The sequence below is a fragment of the Elephantulus edwardii genome, unplaced genomic scaffold (genome assembly GCF_000299155.1).
Source record: "Elephantulus edwardii isolate Elephantulus edwardi_28Jun2011 unplaced genomic scaffold, EleEdw1.0 scaffold00210, whole genome shotgun sequence".
NCBI classification, from domain to species: domain Eukaryota; kingdom Metazoa; phylum Chordata; class Mammalia; order Macroscelidea; family Macroscelididae; genus Elephantulus; species Elephantulus edwardii.
In genome coordinates, this window is record NW_006399960.1 from 2,152,807 (window position 1) to 2,161,862 (window position 9,056).

The 9,056-nt window shown below is 40.0% G+C and overlaps 1 pseudogene; it reads left to right on the forward strand.

The window, feature by feature from the left end:
* The first annotated feature begins 2,488 nt into the window (after positions 1-2,488).
* Positions 2,489-3,006, forward strand: LOC102858969 (annotated as a pseudogene).
* Positions 3,007-9,056: the final 6,050 nt, after the last annotated feature.

Sequence of the window (9,056 nt, forward strand, 5' to 3'; positions counted from 1 at the left end):
GGCAAAGCAGGAAAAGGGCTTTCCTTGTTCCTGCAAGTTCAATTTGTCACATTTTAAGAAATACCCCTCTGTTCTTAAATGAAGTTCCAAGTTGGTGTAAGTTAGTATATGACTACTAACAGAAAGATTGGAAGGCTTGGAGATCTCCTCTGATACGCATAGGATTACCATTTATTGATAGTGACCTGACAGCAACTGGTTTGACTGGTTATACTTTTAAAGCATATTTTCATCACTTAAAATATTTCAAGGACTGTGCCTACCTACATGCTGTTATCATTCAGACCTTGAATGCCTTTTCTAATGTGTTTCATTGTTGTTGCGTATCCCTAGTCAGAACCAACTCATAGCTAACCTTCCAGTGGGTTTTCAACGGCAGTGAATCACACGGGAGGAGATTGCCCATCTTTCTCCCATGGAACAACTTGGTAAGTTGAACCTTATACCTTTGGGCTGGCAGCACAATTCTTTAGTCCTAAGCAACCAGAGCTCCTGAATATGTCTCATTGTTGTTGCTGTTAGGTGCCATTGAATTGAGTAAAATCATAGCAAAGTTATGAATAACAGATATGAACCCTACCCTCTCCTATGGCATTATCATCTATGACACACTTGCACCCATTGTGGCAGTCCCTGTGTCATTCCATTTTATAGGTTTTCCTTCCTCTTTTTGACTGACCTTTCACCTTTCTAAGCATGATGTCATTCTCCAAGAAATAGCTTCTAGCACCATGCCCAATGTGTCAGCTTGGACTCTAAGGAGCACTCTGGTTGCCCTTTCTCTAAGACATATGTGCTTGTTCTTTTGGCAGTCCATGGGATATCCAGTCCTCTTCTCCAACACTACAGCTCAGAGGCATCAATTCTTCCTCTGTCATCCTACTTGACAGTCCAGCTCTCAGCTGGATAACAAAGGATTGGAAAGACTACGGCCTGAATTAGACATACTGTAGCCTTCAAACTGACATCACTGCGCTTCAGTAATATGGAGATCCACCTGGCTGAAGACTTGCCAAATGCAATATTTCACCTGGTCTCCTTACTGCTGTTACAAAGAGTGTTGATTATAGATCTAAGCAAGATGAAAGAGTTGACAACTTCAGTCTTTTTTCCATCTATCATGATGTTGCTTATCAATCTAGTGGTGAGGATTTTTGTCTTATTGATGTTGAGATGCAATCCACGTTGAAAGCTGTAGTTTTTTAGCTTCTGCAGCAAGTGCCTAAGTTCTTTTCACTTTAGCGAGCAAGGCTCAGATTGTTGATGAATCCTCCTTCAGTCTTTATAACGCACTCTTTTTCATAAAATTCATCATTTCTAGTGGTTTTCTCAGCATACAGATTTAATAGGTATGGAGAAAGGATGTGGTCCTGATGCACACTTTTCCTGATTTTTAAACATGTAGTGTCCCCTCGCTCTGTTCAGACAACAGCTTCTTGGTCTAGGTTTTATATGGACATAATTAAGTGTTTTGGGATTCCCTTTCTTTTCAATGTTAGCCATGACTGATTATGTCAAATGCTTTTGCATAGACAATAAAGCACAAATAGATATCCTTCTGGTATTCACTGCTTTCAGCCAGAGTTCACCTGACATTATCAATGACATCCCTGGTGCCATGTCTTCTTCCACGCTCAGCTTGAACTTTTGGCAGTTTTCTCTCAATGTATTGTCCTACATATTTTTTATATATAATTTTCAGCAATATTTTGCTACCATGTAACATTAATTATTTTATTAGATGATTTCCACCTTCTATTGGACAGCCTTTCCTGAGAATGAGAACAAATATGTATGTCTTCCAATCAATGGGCCAAGTAGCTGTCCTTCAATTTTCTGGGCATAAACTGGTGAGTTCACCCAGGGCTTCATCTGTTACGTGAAACATGCCAGTTGTTATCACATCAATTCCTGGGGTCTTATTTTTGTCAATGCCTTCATTACCATGGGCTCTTGTTTATATGGTACTTCCTGAAATTTTCCTACCAATTCTTTTGATACAGTGACTCTGTGTGTTTCTTTCATATTTTTTGAAGCTTTGTGGATCATTCTACATTTTGCCATAGCACCTCTCACTATTGCAAATCAAACTTGAATTTATTTTTAGTCCTAAAAACTTGAAGGATGCTGAGCAAGTCCATCCCTTTTTATTCTCCAGCTCCAGTTATTTGCACCATCTGTTATTATATATTGTTTTGTCTTCTCTAGCTGCACTTTGAAATCTTGTTTCTCTCCACTAATCTATTTGTTGTTATCCCATAACTCATTTGGTTTTCACTCATTAGTTGATTGTGGGATGGTATCAAGGATAGTTTTGCCTTCTTCCAAGAAGAAAACAAAAGGTCATTACAAAAGCAGAGGAGAGGCCGCCTTCCGGCCCGCCTCAAAGGCGGAAGTGCCGGCGCAGCCGCAGCCGGGTCGTCGTCGCGTCCTCCTCGCCTCGCGAAGCGCAGCCCTATCCCAGCGTCTGACGAATTAAACAGCCACCATGTCGAGCAAAAAGGCCAAGACCAAGACCACCAAGAAGTGCCCTCAGCGCACAACATCCAACGTGTTTGCCATGTTTGATAAGCCCCAGATTCAGGAGTTCAAAGAGGCCTTCAACGTGATTGACCAGAACAGAGATGGCTTCATTGACAAGGAAGACTTGCATGATATGCTGGCCTCTCTAGGGAAAAACCTGACTGATGCGTACCTGGAAGCCATGATGAATGAGGCTCCAGGGCCCATCAACTTCACCATGTTCCTCACGATGTTTGGGGAGAAGCTCAATGGGACAGATCCAGAGGATGTCATCGGAAATGCTTTTGCCTGCTTTGATGAAGAAGCAACAGGCACCACTCAGGAAGACTATCTGAGAGAGCTACTGACCACCATGGGGGACCGTTTTACGGATGAGGAAGTGGACGAGCTCTACAGAGAAGCTCCGATCGACAAAAAGGGGAATTCAATTACATCGAGTTCACACGCATCCTGAAACATGGAGCAAAAGACAAGGATGACTGAACAAACTTTAGCTGAAACCCTCTAATTACCTTCAGTTTATTCCCAAGACACTTTCTCCCCTCTCCCCCTTAGAACCTGTGCATGCACGTAGCTTCACAGCTTTGCCTCTTATCCTCCCCCTTGGATGTATTTATTCCAGGCCTTTCTGCCACTAGCATCTGTATAATCAGGATGGGAATGGGGATGAGGATGTAAATTGTATTAAAAAACAGATTATGAATAAAAATCAACAAATGTGAAATCCCGGGGGGGGGGAAGCAGAGGAGAAAGAAAACACTGAAACAGATGTCAGAAAAAACTTTAAACATTGCACTGGAACCTGAAGAAGCCAAAACAAAAGGAAAACATGCCAAAGTAAAAGAGCTGAACAGAACATTTCAGAGGGGAGTTTGAAAGGACAAAGTGAAGTATTATAATGGAATGTGCAGAGGAATGAAATAGGAGAATTAAAAGGGAAGAACTCACTTTGAATTTCTCAAGCTGAGAAAATGGAAAAACAAATTTAAGCCTCATGTCACAAAAGATTCTATGGGCAATATATTGAATGACCCAGGAAGGGAGAAATGCTCAAAATTACTGGCAATAAGAGAGACACAAATAAAAACCACAATGAGATATCATCTCACCCCAGCAGCAGTGGCAAAGTTTAACAAGACAGCAAATAATAAATGTTTGAGAAGATGTGGTGAGATAGAAACTTATACATTGTTGATGGGATTGTAAAATGGTATAACCACTCTGGAAGGAAGTTTGGCATTTCCTCAAAAAGCTGAACATAGAAATTCCATATCTCCCAGTTATTCCCCTGCTTGGAATATACCCAGAGAGAATGAGAACTGAGGCACAAATGGAAACTTGTACACCAATGTTCATAGCAGTGAACATGAGCATGTAACAAGAACATGGAATATTACTCAGCACTCATTTTGTAAATGACTGCCTAACTTGGGAGAAACTGGAGAACATTATGCTAAGTGAACTAACCCAGTCCCATAAGGACAAATACTGTATAAGACTATTATTGCAGAATGAGTGTGAGGATCCAAGGGTGGGAGAGGGTGGGAGCACAAGGATGAGCCGGCGGGGGGCATTAACCATTGGGTCACACAATTTGATAGGTAAAGGGAGGGAAGGGTGAAGGAGATGGGAGAGATCCTGTGTGGAAAATAATCTATACAAACTATCTAAATAAACCAGTATAAAATTTTAAAAAGAAGATGGAGTGATTACACAGAATCATTGTACCAGAAAGAACTGATTGACACTGAACAAATTTCAGGAAGTACTTTATGAACAGAAGCCAATGGTAATGAAGGAAGAAGTTGAAGCTGCATTGAAGGCATTGCCAGAAAATAAGGCCTCAGGAATTGATGGGATATCAATCGACTTGTTTCAATTAACAGATGCAGCCCTGGATGCACTCATCATTCTATGCCAGAAAATTTGGAGGACATCTGTCTGGCCAAAGGTTTGGAAGAAGTCCATATTTGTTCCCATTCTCAAGAAAAGTGATCCAACAGAATGTGGAATCTATCAAACAATATCATTGGTGTCACATGCAAGCAAAATACTGCTGAAGATCATTAAAAAACAGCTAGAATAGTATGTAGATAGGCAACTGCCAGAGTTCAAGTAGGATTTAGGAGGCTGTGGCACCAGGCTGATGTCAGATGAATCCTAGCTGAAACTAAAGAATATCAGAGAAATATTTATTTGTGCTTTATTGACCATGCAAAGGCATCTCTGACTGTGTATCATAACAAATTGTGTCACTTAATTGAGCTCATGTAGAACTTAATTAATTAATTGTGGTACTTAATTGTGCTTATACAATTGAACCTATACCTGACTGTTGTCTAAACTGAGCAGGGAGATACTGCATGGTTTAAAATTGGGTAGGGAGTGTGTCAGGGTTGTGTTCTCTCACCATATCTATTCAATTTGCATGCTGAGCAAATTATCTGAGAAGATGGACTCTATGAAGAGGAATGTGGTATCAGGATTGGAGGGAGACTCATCAATAATCTGTGTTATGCATATGACACAACCTTACTTGCTGAAAGTGAGGAGGACTTAAAGCACTTGTTGCAGAAGATCAAGGAATGCAGCCTGAAGTATGGATTGCATCTCAAAGTCAAGAAAACAAAGGGGCCAATAGGTAACTTACCACTGGGCCAATAGCCAACTTCCTGATGGATGGAGAGGAGATTGAAACTGTCAATAGCTTCATCTTGCTTGGATCCACAATTAATACCCTTGGCACCACCAGTCAGGAAAGAGACATATTGTACTTGGAAAACCTGAAGTTAAGGGCCTCTCCAAATTATTGAAGAGTAATGATGTCAGTTTGAAAACTAAGGTGCATCTGATTCAGGCCATAGTCTTTCTGATCACTTACTATGCATCTGAGAGCTGGACAGTGAATAAGAATTACTGAAGAATTATTCATGGTTTTGAACTGTAATGTTGGAGAAAAGCACTGAACATCCCATCGATGGCCAAGAGAACAGATATATCTTGGAGAGGCAGAGGGAAGCTGGAGTGTTCTTTGGAGGCAAGAATAATGAGGATTTGCCTTACATACTTTGGTCATGTTGCTAACAGGAGCTATTACTTGGAGTGGGACATGATGCTGGGAAGGGTTGGCGAAGGAGAGGGAGATCCTCAACCAAGTGGAATGGTATGGTGACTACTCCAATGGGCTTTTGTGTGCCATAAAGTGTGAGGATGTTACAGGATAGAACAAGGTTCAGATCTTTTGTTCATAGGGTTGCTATGAGTTGTACTTGACTTGACTGGACCTAACAACAACAGTGTGTTGAAAGCCCAAAACCTATTCTGGAGATGATTTTTAAATTTTTAAATTCATGTGAGATAAATTCAAGATCATATTTTTGTTGGTATGCATATTTGCATGCATTGTGTTTTATTCATTCATTTACATAGGATGTGTTGCGTATGTGCTTCACACACTTTTCTTTATTGACATTATATTTCATACAACCATTGTTGTGGTTGTTGTTAAGTGCCGTTGAGGCGTAGGCGACTCATAGCAACTCTATGAATAAAAGACCCGAACACTTGTCTAGCTTTCATTGTTTCTCCAAGTTCATAGAATTTCCGGGGGCAAGATCTTTCAGAAGTGGATGCCACTCCTGCTTCCGAGCTTGTTTTAATCAGGGAGCTCCACCAAACATTGTCCACCATGGGTAACCATTCTCACTTTTGACACATCAGTGTCACAGTGTTCAGCTTCACAGCAACTACAAGTTATCTCTGTGTAGCAAGTGGACATACCAGGGTTACATGACCTAGAAGAATCTTCAGACTTAAATCACCTACCTTTGTCTTGGTAGCATCACTTTCTGTCCACTAGGCCAGCAGAGTTCTATGTTGTTGTTGTTATTGTTGTTGTTGTTGTTAAGTTCCATCAAGTCATAGGCAACTCATAGTGACCCTATGAAGGAAAGACCTGAACACTTGTGTAACTTTCATTGTTTCTCCACATTCATAGTTTCTGGAGGCAACCTATTTTGGAAGTGCATGTCACTCCTGCTTCCAAGCTTGTTTTATTCGAGGAGTTCCACCAAATACTCTTCACCACAGGTAACCATTATCACATTTGACACATCAGTGTCACATTTTTTAGCATCACAGCAACCATGAGTTACCATACATTGTGCTTTATACAATTAATCACCATTGGAATATCCTAGCCCAATTTCAATTCTCTTTCCATGCTGCTAGTACTGATTTTAACATGGGAAGAGAATTGAGATTGGGCTGGGATAGCTTTGTAAAGAGGAGCTGAGGGCAACCTCATGATTTCCAGGGAACATGGTAAAGCTACCATTAAAGTTACAGGCTCCTGGCAAGCATCAATTGGTAGCTTAAAAGAATAGGTTAGAGAATACCTGGACAATTTAAAGAGATATCTTTTCAGGCAACTGGAACAAGGAAGGCCAAAGGGGTCAAGAGGGAAGGGAAGACTTCCAGAGGCTTCAGGAGAGCAAAAATTTTAACAGCTGAGACATTAGCAGCCAGATAGGACAGTAATTTTCTCAGCTGAGGCCACCATCCAGTGCCCCAGCCCGCGGGAACATTCAACGGTGACCCTAGGAGAGGAAGAAAGAGAATGGGGGGCACAGGAGACAAAGAGACATTGAGGCAAGTCGAAATTTCTGATCAAGCCTCAACTTTATTGAAATCATACAGAGATATATATATATAGGAGAACGAATGAGGGGAGTGGGAAGGAGAAGTAAGGTTACTTAGCAGGGCATTCCCAGTAAGCCAAAACCTGTCCTCTCAGAGTGGGGTAAACTGAAACCTATCCTTCCAGGGTGGGGCAAACTGAAACACAATGGGGGGAGTGGAAAGAAGAAGTAAGGTTCCCAGTAGACCGAAACCTGTCCTCCCAGGGTGGGGCAACATGTCCAAGCATGTCCTTAGAGAATTACAAAATGGCTTCAGCTAGGTAGAACAAAATGGCTTCCAGCAGATCCTCCTTTCTTTCAATAATTATTTGAAGACTGCAAAAGGGTAACAGGATTACCCTTGGTGCTCTCCTGTTTGACCAGGTATGAAACCAGCGCCTGTCTTAGGTTGGACATCACACCTACTGATCTTACCTGTCATGGGCTAACCCAGCAACTATGGCAGGGCGCCTGTCTTAGGTTGAAACAGGGGCCAGTGTCTCTTACCCATCTCTGGCTGCCTGGTTTATTAGCTTGTATCACCAAGGATTTTCTTTATCGGCCATTTGCAGTCTTTGATAATGGACTTGTATGGGATGGGAGGCTATGGATAGGACCTGCTGCTTTTACGCCATAATTGATTGAATATACATTATTTTGCTTTAAATTTTGTCACAATATGCACTAACTCGATTTAAAACTTAGCCCTGTGTTGAAGCTACAACAGAAATAGAGATGGCAGCAATCATAGGGATAAGAGAAACAATTTCTACAACAAGTCCTACAGCTCTCTTGGTTCTTAATGATAACTTATATAACTTTCAAAATTTGCAAGCATTATTATCATACCAAATATCATTTAACTTTACCAATGTCATAACAAGAGGAGGATTCTTTAGAATAACAACTGAATCATCCTTTGTAACAGAACTAATATAGTTAGACAACTTACATTAAATTTTGGATAATCACCAATGATTATATTACCAATTAATAAGACATATGGTTCAGGACTTTTGTGACATTACATCCCTTACATTTATCTTTTGGTATACAGAAAATAGTTATAGATCCCATACTAGCAACTAATTTTCATAATTCAGTTTGAAAATTCTTCATATCAATAGTCCAAATTTCTTCTACTGATCCTTAGCTTCGATTCTGTACAAATTCAAATCTGCAGTATCACTTTTCTCCAGCTGAGAGGGTGAAGTAAAGGTAAATCTGGAACATATGTCCTTTAAGATTCAGCTTGAATCCTCATTGTCAGAGTCAGCAATATCACCATCTTTATTTCTGTCAGGCAAGACGTCTTCTGCAGAGCGTACCAAGCTTTTCAGGAAGGCACTTTGCACTTTCAGAGTTCCATGGAAAAACACAAACATAGTCTCGACCCGATATTAACACAGGGTCGGGTCTTTTTCATTGCTTTGTTAATGCATCCTATTTAATTTCAGTATACCTTTACTGTATGTTTCACCATTGTCTGTCTGCGGCAGACCATTTATAGTCATCAGAAATTAAAAATTTAAAATATATTGGAAGTGAGAAATATAATTATTTTAATTTAGGGGATATAGTATTCCAATAATTCCCCCTTTCTTTATATAAATTTTGATAGTAGAAAGAGTACATTCTATAATACCTTGTTTTTGAGGATAGTAAGGAAATTCAGTTTTATGACAAATAGTAAAATATTTACAAAAATTTTGAAAACTCTTGCTGGCATACTTAGGAGCATTATTAGTCTAGATTATTTTAGGAATTTCTAATATAGGAAAAGCTGATAACATACTTAGTTGCTTTTTTAGATAAACAAGATATTACCACAAAACCAGAACTGATATTAATAAC